The sequence below is a fragment of the Dermacentor albipictus genome, chromosome 8 (assembly GCF_038994185.2).
Source record: "Dermacentor albipictus isolate Rhodes 1998 colony chromosome 8, USDA_Dalb.pri_finalv2, whole genome shotgun sequence".
Lineage (NCBI taxonomy): Eukaryota > Metazoa > Arthropoda > Arachnida > Ixodida > Ixodidae > Dermacentor > Dermacentor albipictus.
In genome coordinates, this window is record NC_091828.1 from 77,976,908 (window position 1) to 77,991,186 (window position 14,279).

Below are 14,279 nucleotides of genomic sequence, written 5' to 3' on the forward strand. Positions count from 1 at the left end.
AATATGTGTACATGTGAGCATTTGAAATGCGTGTCAATTTACGTGTCTGCACCGCATATATTGAATATGTGCAGCTGCTGTGACCGACGTTTAGTGATGAATGACGGTCACGGTTAACGGTCACTGACATAACTGCAGACATGATAGTTCTCTTGGTGACATTCATTATTCGTCTCGTTCCGGCAGCCAAAATGTGCTCACATAATTGTCTATCACACGTGTGTGAAGTTTTCTTTAAACACCCTTTAAAACATTTCTTCTTATGCTTCTTATGCTTCTTAAACTTCTTATGCATGCTGAAAAACATTGCACCACCTTTTGTTGCGAGGTAATGTGCGTTTGCACGCGAACTGTTGGGCTGTTCAAATGTGCACAATGCCCCCTGGAGCTCCCGGGTCGTCGCCACATTAGCCTCTTGTCAGCTGTGATTATACGTTACCCCGCAAGCGCTTACCTTTCTACCAACGTGCAAGTCCAGAGAGAAGCTAGACAGAATGGAAGAGAGGAGAGTGAGAGGGGGCAGAAATAGGGTAGAACCGACACAGTCGCGAAACGAGTGAAAACAGCCTTCCCACTCTTCACTCGCAGTTCCCTTAAATACGAGATGGGGGCAGGGGGGCACAGGCAAAAGGTGACGTGAGAAGGCAAGGAAACGCTGGATAAACTCAAGTTCAAGGTACAGTACAGTGCGTTTCTGCTATTTCTGAAAAATAAAACCGTGCAAATATGTATAGCGGACAATTGACGCAGTGCGTGCAAAAGCAGAGCACCGCAGGGTCTATAGGCGACACAACGGATTATTGTTGTGTTGCAGGATGCCACCCAGCGGGTGCAGTTTTGCTTACACTCTAAAACAAAATTACAGCCTTTGGGTTGTATCCTGCCACACAACAATAAACCTCGTCTCTCTTGTCCGCATTGACGTTCCGGTACTTCCCAGTAACGAACGGCATGCGTGTTATCATCATAACACAGCATTCCCTACAGGAAAGTAGCGGGCGCGGCGTTTTCAAGAAAGGAAATGCAAGTAATTAAGGCACATGACGATTATAGTTGTGTGGCAGATATACACCCCAAGAGTTGTACCTTTGTCTAAGAGTGTAAAAACAGCTGCACCCTTTGGGGTGTATATTTGCCACACAACGATGATCGTCATCTGTTTTGCCTACATTTCCTTTCTTTAACGCTGCGAGCCCGGTACTTCCAAGTCACGAACGGCATGCGCGTCATCAGCATGACAGAGCAGTCTCGACAGGAAAGTAGCGAACGCAGCGTTTCAAGCAAGGAAACGCAAGCAAGACAGATAACGTTGCGTGGCAAGATACGATCTAAAGGGTTATAGTGCGATTTTCGAGGCATAAATATTACTGTTAAAGACCAACCTCTTAAATGAAGAAATCATTTTATTTGCAGTGAAAATGATTTATTTGCAGTTACAGGCTGGATATTGTCTACACATGTACATGCAGTGGGTCATAGATATATTATTTCTCAAAAGTTTCAGCAGTGATCGATAGTGTCGCGTTAAACTCGTGGCGTGTCTGATGTATCGCTTTCTTCTAGTGCAACTGCGTATCGAAACGTGCCAAGCGTCTCAGTGCGCTCGCTTACCCGTGAAAAGGGGTGTTCTATGCCGCTTGTACAAGCATGCGTCCATGGCGTTCGATGTTAGAGGCCAGATATGCATGAATTGGTTAATAAGAATTCATTTATATAAACTCTCATAACTCAGATAACCAAGACGGAGGACGTGCTCCAAATTGCGGATTTGCTTTATTCATCCAATGTCAACACCTTAATAAAACGTAGCCTTGGTATCTACGAAGATATCCGCGGAAATATTTCTAAAGCCAACGAATTTGAGTAGTGAAATGGTAAAAAAAAAGAAGTCGCAGTTTCGCCCGAAAGGCGAAGAATGTATTGCGATATCAAATTAGTTGAGAGCTACATGAAGTAAGGGTAGTAGCTTTAGCGGCCGCATAAACTTGTTAACATTCGCTCACTAACTAAATTAAGCGTCGTTTCACGCGCTCACAAGCAAACATGAACACACCCCTATCGATGACCGTGGAAACTCGGTGTCAAAACACCGCACTCAGAAAGCGCGGCAGCCGCAGCGAGCGAATGGACCTTCGTGCTGCCTCTCTCTTCAAGGCCAACTAATCAGCAAAAACAAAGCGAAACCGAAGCTATCAGCACTCACACAGTCATCATCCCAGATCACTTTCAAGATAGGGTCCCTGGGGCGCGCGCGGCTTCGCCCTACCCACCAGCCAATGGAGTCGAACGCCTCCCCCGTCTCTCTCCTCTCCCCCTGGTGCCTTTCGCGCGACCGAAGACGGCACGCTTCCTGCCCGCTTTCCTCCCTCGCACGCGCGAGATTGAGCCGCCATCGCGGGCTCATCCATGCGCACTTTCACTCGCACATGCATCATACGGCGCGCGGCGACGATATTATCCCCCTTGGGCTTTATGCGGAACATCACGGCAGCGGCAACAGCAAGAATTCGCCTGGAGTACCGATATAATTGCTATAACAATAAAAAGAAAGGAATCTCCATGGCTTATATTTCTCAGAACCTTTGCAAACGCTATAAGACTTCGTAGGTGCAAGTGTCCCAGCCATCGTGCACGAAGGTTTCAAATAGGACTGACCATTCTGCTCGAGTAAGACGAAGTGCGTGTTGTTCGCAGTCTCGTTGAGATATTGCCAACATTTAAACCTTTGCATCCAACTAGCCTCACCACTCCGAGCAGCGTCGTTTCTTGATCATCATTGTCATTATCATCAGCACATATTAATGTACACTACAGGACGAAAGCCTCTCCCAGCAATATCCAAGTACCTCCGTCTTGCGCTACTGCTTCCAGGTTGTGCATGCAAATTTCTAAATTTCATCACCTTGCCTGATTCGCTGCCGTCGTCGACTGTGCGCTTTCTTTCCCTTGGCACCCATCCCAAGTCTGAACGACCATTGGTTATCTGCCGTACCTATTACACAGCCTGCTCAGCTACATTTCAATTCGATTCGAATTCCTTGGGTACATCACACACTCTCCCGGAACTGTCTGTCCGTCCGTCCGTCCGTCCGTCCGTCCGTCCGTCCGTCCGTCCGTCCGTCCGTCTGTCTGTCTGTCTGTCTGTCTGTCTGTCTGTCTGTCTGTCTGTCTGTCTGTCTGTCTGTCTGTCTGTCTGTCTGTCTGTCTGTCTGTCTGTCCGTCCGTCCGTCCGTCCGTCCGTCTGTCTGTCTGTCTGTCTGTCTGTCTGTCTGTCTGTCTGTCTGTCTGTCTGTCTGTCTGTCTGTCTGTCTGTCTGTCTGTCGGGATCTTTTATACCCACATTGATGGTGAGTAGGTATGTGCCGCTCTTTGACGTTTACTTGGTTAACTAGGTCTGTGTCATCGGGTATGTGCCCCTCTGCAACGACAAAAAATGAACCTTTAAATTTGTCCAATGCTTTAAATTGTCCAATTTGTCCAAATTTGTCCAATTGAGCCCAGGCCACGCGCGGACTTTTAGGCGGTCCGCTTGATGGCGCAGCGTGTGTAGTAAGAAGCGCGAGAGAGGAGGCTGGCGGCACACACGTTTCGGTGTTGGCCATACGATGTGTCGCTACATTGCTTCAACGCTAATCGCATTAACGTCCACATTCATCCTGAGATCGGTTCTTACGCATTCATTCCCTCGTTAATGTCAACTGAGTAATCGCCACCTTCCGTTTGCTCTCTAGTCCACAACGCTGTCTTCCTATCACTCAACGTTACGTTCCTTGATTCCTTGACGTTGTGCGCAATAATCGCCGGGAGCGGATGGCGCGCCGCGGATAGAACGCGCGTGCTGCTATCGTTGTCTGCCGACGCAGTAACATAGTACAGACACATGTATATGCATACGCAGCGCATTAAAGACTTCAGTACATTTTGTCGCCTGACACAAAGATATAGCAGGCTTGCTGTAGCAACATCGCAAGCGTTATACGCGAACTTCGGCAGACGGGCGGATGACAGCCAAATAAGCGCTACGCCCTTGAGGAGGTTGCTTCTTTGTATCTCAAGACGAGCAGAGACAAGCGAGCACCGTCGTGGCGCGTGAATAGCCGGCAGTGCCGCTGCATTATTTCCTCCAAATACACCACTCAGCGAGACTGTCCAACGGAAATAAATTCAGTATACCGCATGGGTGCTCGAAACTGTTACTTTCCTGAATGTTGATATTAACTTCAATACAAATTTGAAAAAGAAGGGCCAATCAAGCTATCCCATGAGTGGAAATTTTCACTTTAACCACTAACTAACCCATCGTCAAAATATTTAGCGATTTCGATTGACTGCGGATGAGTGTGCAGCCAACTGGCGTCCTGCGAGATTGTACCGCCATGAGACCACCACCTCGGCTGCAAACGCCAGCAGGGACAGGCAGCATCCGACGAGGTAGACGATGACGTACTCGCTGAAGGGACTGTCGAAGACAGCGCGTGCAGCCACATCGCAGAAAGGCCTGACTCTTCTCCGGATGTCTTTAACTCGAAGGCCGGGCTCCTCCAGTGCAAGTATTAATCTTCGTTGCTGGTGCCTGCCATGATTGCTGAACGTGAACGACCGTACATGCGAAATAGCATTTGAAAAGCAAGTCGCCCGGTCACTTTCTGTAGCTTATGGCGTTGTCATTTCTATCCCTTGTCACAATAATAAAATCATATCGAAACGTTCCTGCATTCCCTTCAATCATTAGAGTCCGTTCGATCTCGTAAGAACAGCGGTAATCTACTCCACGCATTGCCAGAGGCTGGCGAGTGTTCTTAATGGATTGAGTCTTGGCCAAATCATTTACGCTCCTTTTTTTCTCATCAGCAGTACCGTCATTTTATATTGTCTGTATCCTTATCCGTTCCTCGGATGAGTGGACGGGCTATTCCATTTAAGTTTTGTCACTAACAGTATACAACGAATATGTAAGTATTCTTTTCTTCACAAATGTAAGGGAGCTGCAGTATTAGACTGCGATGTCTCAATACTCTTTGTTTTTTTCAATAAGGATTCTTGTTTAATATATTCGCCCCTTAGTATTACCGTGACAGCAAATAAAGCGATGAGAATTGTTATAGTCGTTATCTAAGTATAGGCGACAACAGCGTGTTCACTGATTGTGCACTGCATAGTTGTACTACGAAAAGTTACGTGCGCTGTATGCGGCGTTTCGGACGTGGGTACGTCTTGGACATTTCTGCTACTTGGAAATTGCGCATATACTTCCAACTCAACTATCCGATACTGCCACAGCAATCGTAGGCTATACAAAAAAAACGCCCTAAAAGCACAATGTAAGGTGTTACAGAGTAGGCTAAGTGCAGCAGTCTAGATCCCAAGTAACCACGGATATCCGTGGGACGTCCACCATAAGTCCCAACGTCCATCCATCCGAATATCCAACACGGACGTCCGTGGGACGTACAGGAGAAGTCCATATCCTGTTTGGATGTCCGAAGGACATCCCACCGGGATGTCCATGGGACATCCCATTTTGAACGTCCGCTGGCTGTCCATAAATAGGCATGCCCAGGATATACACTAGTGAGTTACATATAAACTAGCATAAATATATTGCCGGAAATTTTAGTTTGTTCATATTATATTTGTTTATTTTTGTTCTCTATCGGACACAGTTCATTCTTTTTTCAAAGCAAAATAAATATATTTTCAACTTGATATCAATTCTGCCCACTTTAACATCGCAGTATTAAAATACGATTTTTTTTTCTATCGGTGCGTCATACAAACAATTTGTAGTTTGCTTTAAAAAAAAATGCTTGTGGATGACTAGCAGAATATATAAGCGCCCATTTGAAGCCACTTATTCGACCTAGAGCCAAGCACTCAAGTTATCCCTCATTAGGAAAAGTTCCTGATCATAGAGTTTTGGTCCTGACCTCCGAACATGTAGGTTCAGGTTTATCATTGAAACAGGAAGTAAAACACGTTGTTAGGCTAGTTGGTGCATTGTATTAAGAAAAAACCAGCAAAAGAAAGACGGACACAGGAAACATACACAAGACAGGCCTCTTCCAGCCTCTTTCCTGTCTTCTCGTATGTTTCCTGTGTGCGCCTGTTTTTGGCTGGTTTCTTAAAACAGGAAGTTGTCTGCAGTGTTCAATTGTGCATACAATAATATCATTATAGGTAACAAAAACAAATCTCAAAGGCTACGCTTTTGGTGGCTGCGTGCGTTGAAAGCGATTACGAAAGCTATAATGCGTCAGAGCCGCCATGCATTGACAGTAATCTCAAAGGCTATGTTTTTCTGGCGCCGACAGCTTTAGCAGAAACTAAAAACTCGAAAATCAGATACCTAATATTCCCAGAATAAGTAAATATTTCACTGTGTAATAATAGAATATTTTAAAAACCTATTTATGTTTGCGTAGATGCACGTGGAAGTGTTACAACCTTGGCAAAGCAGAACGCTGCAGTCATCCAACCCAATCCAAGCTCTAGCCATCGTCGCCACGCCATTTTTCATTCTGCGATCGTTTTAAGGGCAGCGGAGCAGCGTTTGTCACCTTCCGTGCCTGCCGAAGTCTCCTACTCAGCTACCAAGGTATGACAGCTACATCGATTTCTTTTTTAATTCGTTTGGGTATTGAAATGTGTTTTCTTCACAGGTGCCAGGATGCCTAGACTGCGGGAGAAGCCGCACGCGCGAAAAAGAGCGGCGCTGGAAACAAAGACGATATTCGAGGACTTCGGATCTCGCACCGGCAGCCAGCAGTCAACAGCTCGAGAATTCGCAAGTCTAGAACTGTGCAGTGGCGCGCATACCCCGCACGCATGCATTAACATGTGCGTTCGGGCTGTCCCTGCAAACATTTGTACGCCTTGTGATGCTGGTCGCTGCACCGAGGCGACATCGGAAGTTCAGGACGGTGGTTGTGACAGTACGCGCACTAAGGACAATGTGCCTTGCTTCCCTGATGGATATACTCTACGTGACGCTTCGGATGGTTCACTTCGCTGTGAGAACGGAACAGGATCCCTTAGGAGAGGTGTACGCACAAGTCAATGCTGGTTTTCTGGTAAGCAGGACCCCGGAGTCTACATTTGCTTTAGCTACCGCGGACTCTTCATCGGCGCCCTTTGATTCTCCTGGCAAACAGCTTCTCCTGGCTAATGCGCTCATGATCAGAGCTGTAGCCGTCAGTAGCGGCAAGATCGCCTGCTGATCTCTACGAAAATAAAAAGCTCCTTTTAAAAAAGTGAAGAATATATTAGTTGTTTTTATCTACAAGTTTGTTCAATATCGTGAGAATATGGTCACTACGGCCACGGCGAAGACATTGTAAACGAGAGTACGCATTCGATGGCCGAGTGAGTTTTAATAATTGTAAGAACGCACTACGCCACGAGAAAGAGCTATTGTTTAAAGAAAGTGAAGAATATATTGATTGTTCTTCACTAATAGTTCGTTTAGCCACGTCAGAATGTGGAGACATTGGGAACGAGAGTACGCATTTGACGGCAAGTTGACTTACGAGAACGCACTACAGCCACCGTAGCACTACGTCGCGAATAACATTTAAGCTGCAATACCATTAAGCATGTCCGTGTGGCACCCCGCGAATGACATTAAAGTTTAAGGCATTAGCCAGTTAATGTCATTTTTTGTGCCCGTGTCGCAGAGTGCTAGTGAAGTGATGTAGTCAAGATTAATTCCTTCATGTCATTTCTGTTGCTTTCGCTGCTTAATAATGCTAATTGATGTGTTATTGCTCTTTCTTTTTATTCCATGCTGCAAACTCAAATGTCAAAGCAGGGTGGGCAATAAGTATTTTTGTTCTGCTGTTCTCTACCTTGTTGTGCTATTGAAATTGCAAGTTTTCTTCTTTATCCGTGTATTTATTTGTTCTTTGAACAGTACGCATATATCTGCTTATTGGTCTTTTTATGTATATGTATAAGGTGACAATAAACGTTTAATTGTATTTGGAAGTTGGTGTAAGTTCATTTCTCGTTTATTTAAAACAAGAATGCATTCAAGCATTAGACCAATGTAATATATATAATGGTCCGGTGCTTGAATGTGTCCCGGCCACTATTGTCGCTTCAAGGCATGTGTATATCTGGAATATCCCCGGGAAGACACACACACACACACACACACACACACACACACACACACACATATATATATATATATATATATATATATATATATATATATATATATATATATATATATATCCTGAACGTCCCCTGAATGTCCATGCTGGATGTCCGCGTCGGACGTACTACGGATGCCAAAGCGATTACCTTTGGATTTCCCAGGGACGTCCCTCGGACGTACGTCGGACATTCATGGATATCCCACGGACATCCCGAATATCCAGAAAGGACGTCCGTCGGACGTCGCCCGGATATCCGTGGTTACTTGGGATAGCATCACAATAACTGTAACGTGTTAAATGCATGTCGTAGCGCAGGTCACTGTGCTTTGGTCGTCGATTTACGGAACACATCGCGCTGAACTTTACTGGGGAAAAACAGGTTTGACGGAAGAAGACATCGTTACCTAGCCCACTGTAGCATGGGTATACGGAGGGACCTCACACGTAATTCCGAGAACGAAAGCTCTTCGCAGTGGAAAAAGACAAAAACAAAAATTCGTTTTCGTCCAGGAACTGAAACCAGGAAAAGGCCAACGAGGGACCAACGTCTTTCCGCGGCGGTCGCTTGGACGTCTGAGCCAACCAGAAAGCTAGCAGGTGGCAGAGCGAGGCCGAGTTATTTGACGATTCGAAGCACAGCGACACTCGATATGGGTAATAGTTTCTGCGGAATTGTGCAAGGTTGAGGAAATTCAAGAAAGGCAAATTGCCTTCGCGAGGGGAGGGGGGCTGCTCCTTACAGCTTTTTTCCCGTTGCTTCAACGGATAATGATTTCAATAGGGAAGTCACCGGATTTAATGTGGCTGACTACTACTCCAAAGGGTAAGGAGAATATAAAGAAGGACATAAAAGTTTTGATAAACAATGAACAAAGTCTTAGAATACGAATATTTGCCAAGTTCCGCACCGGACACAAAACACAATTTACCCAAAGCAGTAGCCAGCCACTTTAATGAACATGGACATATGTTTGACAAAGCAAGGCTCTATATACTACAAACAAATTTCCGTTCCCCTCGCGAAAGGAAGTACACGGAATCATACCTCATACACAAGTTTAATTGCCTACACCCGACAGGAATTAATTTGGCACGCGGCAACTTAGAATCTTTAAAAGCTGTAACTTAAATCTGAAACTCTCATATCATCAACCAATACACAAAACACATTAGGCCACCAGCCAACTTTTATTCTTAACCTCACCTACTCTTTCATTTCGGAGGAAAAAAGGGGGGAGAGGGGGAGAGAGGAAGAAAGGAAAAAGAAAAAAAAAATTTCCTGCCTACTACTCAATTTAATGTACTCTTTCAGGATTTTACGTCTATACCAAGTGTACGATCCCCTTCTTCCATGTACACTTGCCCGCGCCCGCTTCTGCACGCGTCGTCCTCCTGTTTGCTATACCGATTTCGCCCCCCCCCCTTCCCCCTCACCCCTTTTTTAGTCTTTTTTTTTTGAAACCCCCTCGACAACACATTCCGAAGTCAATATGCCTTTTTCGGCGCCTCAACCATCGCCTTCTGGATGCCGCCGTAACGACACCTACGTTAAGCGCGTGGGGAAGTGCCCCTTGAAAGACCATGCCGCTGCCTTTCAATCACCCCACACATTGCACCGCAGACTCCCCGTCGCCACCTTAACTATTTCAAAATTACTCGACCTATTACTTGACCGGCCGTTCTAATGCCTCAAAAACATGCCGCCAACGACTCCCCCGGATTACCTCCTAACCTTTCGCATTCCCAACACGCTCCCAAGCCCCCGTATTTCTTAAAGATTTCATTTTTCTCTTTCTTTTTCTTTCACCCCCCCTTTGTTGTGTCTTGGTACGGCCCTGGCACCCCCCTGCTTTTTTTTCCCCTTTTTTCTGCTTCTATTTCTTTTCTTTCCTCCCCGCGTGCCCACTCTCACGCTCTTGTCCCTTCGTCTTGAGAATGAGGCTCACAGACGTCGGACGACAGCGCCTGTTCCCTCTTGTAATCTCTCTCTTTAAAACCAGCCGCCAGCGACAACACCCGCACGTGACGTCACTGCACTAACCCTTTAAAACTAACACGCCGAGGATGACGAGGCCGCCTTTGACGAAGATAGGTCCACCTATCGAAACGTTGGCCAGCCTGTCTGAGGTACTTCAACCCTGTTTAAAAAAGTTTATACCACAGTGTGCCATTCCATCTGCCAGCCCCTTTCTTGTTTTTGGACTTCCATGACAGCTGACGATGACGGAACAGGGTAAGTGCCCCTTGTTATCCTTTGCCCATGTAGCAATCCTTGGAGATAGCCAGTACAGATACCTGAAGGAACATTTTCCACCAGGCCCACACGCGCCATACATAAAACACCTTAGTGGGGCACAAACATCAGATATTCTACCGCTAGTATGTGATGCGCCAATTGACACCACACACTTTATTATCAATGTAGGCACAAACAACCTGAGAACACAAAGCGCCGCGGACACGATAGAGTCCATGAGCGACGTAATAAGAACCATTCAAGCCGCTCGCCCGAACGCACACATAACCATAACGACTGTCGCTCCCCGCCTACAAAACAAACACCGCCCACTATTCTACCAAACTAATGCACTCATGAAACACAATGAGGAGATTAACAAGCTAAACTCACTAATTTTCAACTTAGAAAACGTCCATAACAATGTTGACACCATGCACCACGCGGAAATACACGAAGCACCACACGAACACCTAGCTTGGGATGGCTTCCACTTGAACCGCAGTGGAATAGAGCTAGTTTCCCAATACATCAAGTCCTTTATTAAGGACAAGTACAGAAAAACTCTTTTAAATTCCACCTCAAATACCACCTCCACCAACTCTGCGGAACGTGCAACCGCGAACAACACAACTGTGACAGTCACTTCGAGGACACAGGGAATACAGACAGTGGAATGTGAAGCAAGCCACTGCACAAGTGAAACAGTCAACACAAGAACAGTTGGAACACAGACAGTGGAATGTGAAAAGAACCAGAAGGCACACACACCACCAAAAATGACATCAACCACCATGCAAACAGACACAATGGCAACAGACAACAGAAAACCCACCACCGAAGTCTACACACAGACCCCCACACGCCTGCCTGCACACACACAAACTCAAACAGAGACCGAGATCGAATTAAGCCAGGCATACGATAATAAACCGGCCGAACGGAAAAACACCCCACGCAAATCTGCCCGCAAGAAGACAAGTAAATGACAGACATCGCAAATCAATAATTCCTCAATGCCACGAAGCACCGAATTCCTACAGGCTAGAAAACTTACCAAAAAACATGTGAGCTACACCTCCCATCTGAAAACCTACACAAGCTGCACCGAGAAAAATATAATTCCTAAAGGCCTAACACTCAAGGCTGTACCAGCTCTAGGAACACTCCCACCACACCATCGCGCAAACTGGCAAACAACATTACATAATGCCTCACTTTCACTTTTGAATATCCTCAAAGAACACTGCGAAGAGCAAATCGAAACTTTTAACCACAGACTTAGGAACATAACCCTGACACCAGATGAGAAGAGAGATTTAGAACATTACGGCGAAAAACAATCTAGAAAATTGGTTCAAAAACAAAGGAAAAAAGCAAATTTTAATCAAAAAACAACCTTCCAGCCAAACAGCCACCACACCCAGACAAGAGGGACCTCGAGCTTAGAAGGACCAGACAGAAAGGAAATTTCCACAGAACTAAACCGCTCCAATGTTATAGACATTTCTAAAACATTAAGTCAAAAAGAAATAGCCGTACTCAGCAAGGGCTTAAACTTTTGCCCCACGAACAACACAATAAATGAATTCGAGCTTCACAAGGACCTCTCAGAATTCTCCCGACGAATGCGTATCCGACACTTTTTTGCAGACACACCAGACACCGGGACGACACCACTTAGAGCCCAATCCACTTGGACTCCCGAACCAGAACAAGCCATAGAACTTGACATATACCTTAAAACTATCACTAAAGAAATCATAAGCCAATCCAAGACATCTAAGCGACCTAAAAACATAACTGCGTCGGAGAGTCATATCATTTCAAATCTGAGCTGCCGGAATGACATTGTTATTAAGGAAGCAGATAAGGGTGGAAGTATAGTTATTTGGCCAATAGAAAAATACAAGCACGAGGCTTACAGACAACTAAACAACCCAGAACATTACCGCAAACTAGATAACGATCCGACATTGTCCTATACAGTGACAATTACCAACAGGCTGAAATCACTTTTGGCTGATGAATTGATAACACCATCAGAATACAAATTTCTTAAACCAAGCAACAAAACTGCCGGACGTTTTTACCTCCTTCCGAAAATTCATAAAATTCCATCCGCTGAACTATACACTGCTATTATCCCAGGCCGTCCGATAGTATCAAACAACAACACCCCGACAGAGAACATCTCCACATTCCTTAACCACTACCTTGGTAACTTGCCGAAAACACTTCCGTCATTTGTACAAGATACGCCCCACCTGCTGATAATTATAGAAGACATTAATACTAAAGGCACACTACCCCACAACACAATTCTCGCAACACTAGACGTCACGGCGCTGTACACCAACATTCCAATCCCTGATGGTTTATCTTCGATAAAACAAACGCTGTCTAAACACAGTGCACAACACTCTACTGAAGTTTACCTGTCTCTCCTTGAATTAGTTCTCACACATAACTACTTCGAATTTGAAGAGAGTTACTACCTACAGATACATGGTACAAGCATGGGTACGCCTTTTGCACCAACCTACGCGAACATATTTATGGGGATTCTAGAAACAGATTTCCTATCGCGCTGCACTACCAAGCCCCACACATACCTACGATACATAGACGACATACTCATAATCCGGGGACAGGGCCAAGACAGTCTAGATAAATATGTATCCTTTCTAAATTCTGTTCACCCAACAATAAAATTCACATCAGAATCCTCAACTGAGCGCATAAACTTTCTGGACACAACAATATACATTGACAATGGTGAACTAAAGACAACGCTGTATAGGAAACCTTTCGACAAACAACAGTACCTAGAATATACCAGCCACCATCCCAGACATTGCAAACAAGGCATCTTTAAAGGCCAAGCCACACGACTACGTCGCATTTGCGTTGAAAACCAAGACTACATAGATAGACTCGATCACCTTAAAGAAACGCTATCAAACAGGAACCACCCAAACAGTGACCTTCAAACAGCTTACATCGCTGCAACCAAACTTGATCGAGCCGAGGTCCTCAAGCCCCGCCCGAAGATCACAAGAACAACAACGCCTCTTCTTACTACTAAATTCTCAAACGCACTCCCAAACGTGAATAACATCCTAAGCAAATACTACCCGATTCTCACCAGCAACCAGAAACTTAAGAAGATTTTTCCCGACCCTCCCAGAGTAGCCTACAGACGCAACACTAATTTTAAAGATGTTCTTGTGCACGCCAAACTACAGAAAAAGAAGAAGTTGGGAACCAATCCCTGTGGTCGCCCCAGGTGCTCTACATGCAAACACATTCAATCCACTACTACAGTAAAAAGTACAGCGTCGAATTACACACACAAAGTAACTTCGGCTTTCACCTGCACATCAAGCAATGTAGTCTACTGTCTAGAATGCGCCGCTTGTAGCAAACAATACATAGGTGAGACCGGACAACAAATCAATACAAGACTCAATGGTCACCGCACGGACACAAAACACAATTTACCCAAAGCAGTAGCCAGCCACTTTAATGAACATGGACATATGTTTGACAAAGCAAGGCTCTATATACTACAAACAAATTTCCGTTCCCCTCGCGAAAGGAAGTACACGGAATCATACCTCATACACAAGTTTAATTGCCTACACCCGACAGGAATTAATTTGGCACGCGGCAACTTAGAATCTTTAAAAGCTGTAACTTAAATCTGAAACTCTCATATCATCAACCAATACACAAAACACATTAGGCCACCAGCCAACTTTTATTCTTAACCTCACCTACTCTTTCATTTCGGAGGAAAAAAGGGGGGAGAGGGGGAGAGAGGAAGAAAGGAAAAAGAAAAAAAAATTTCCTGCCTACTACTCAATTTAATGTACTCTTTC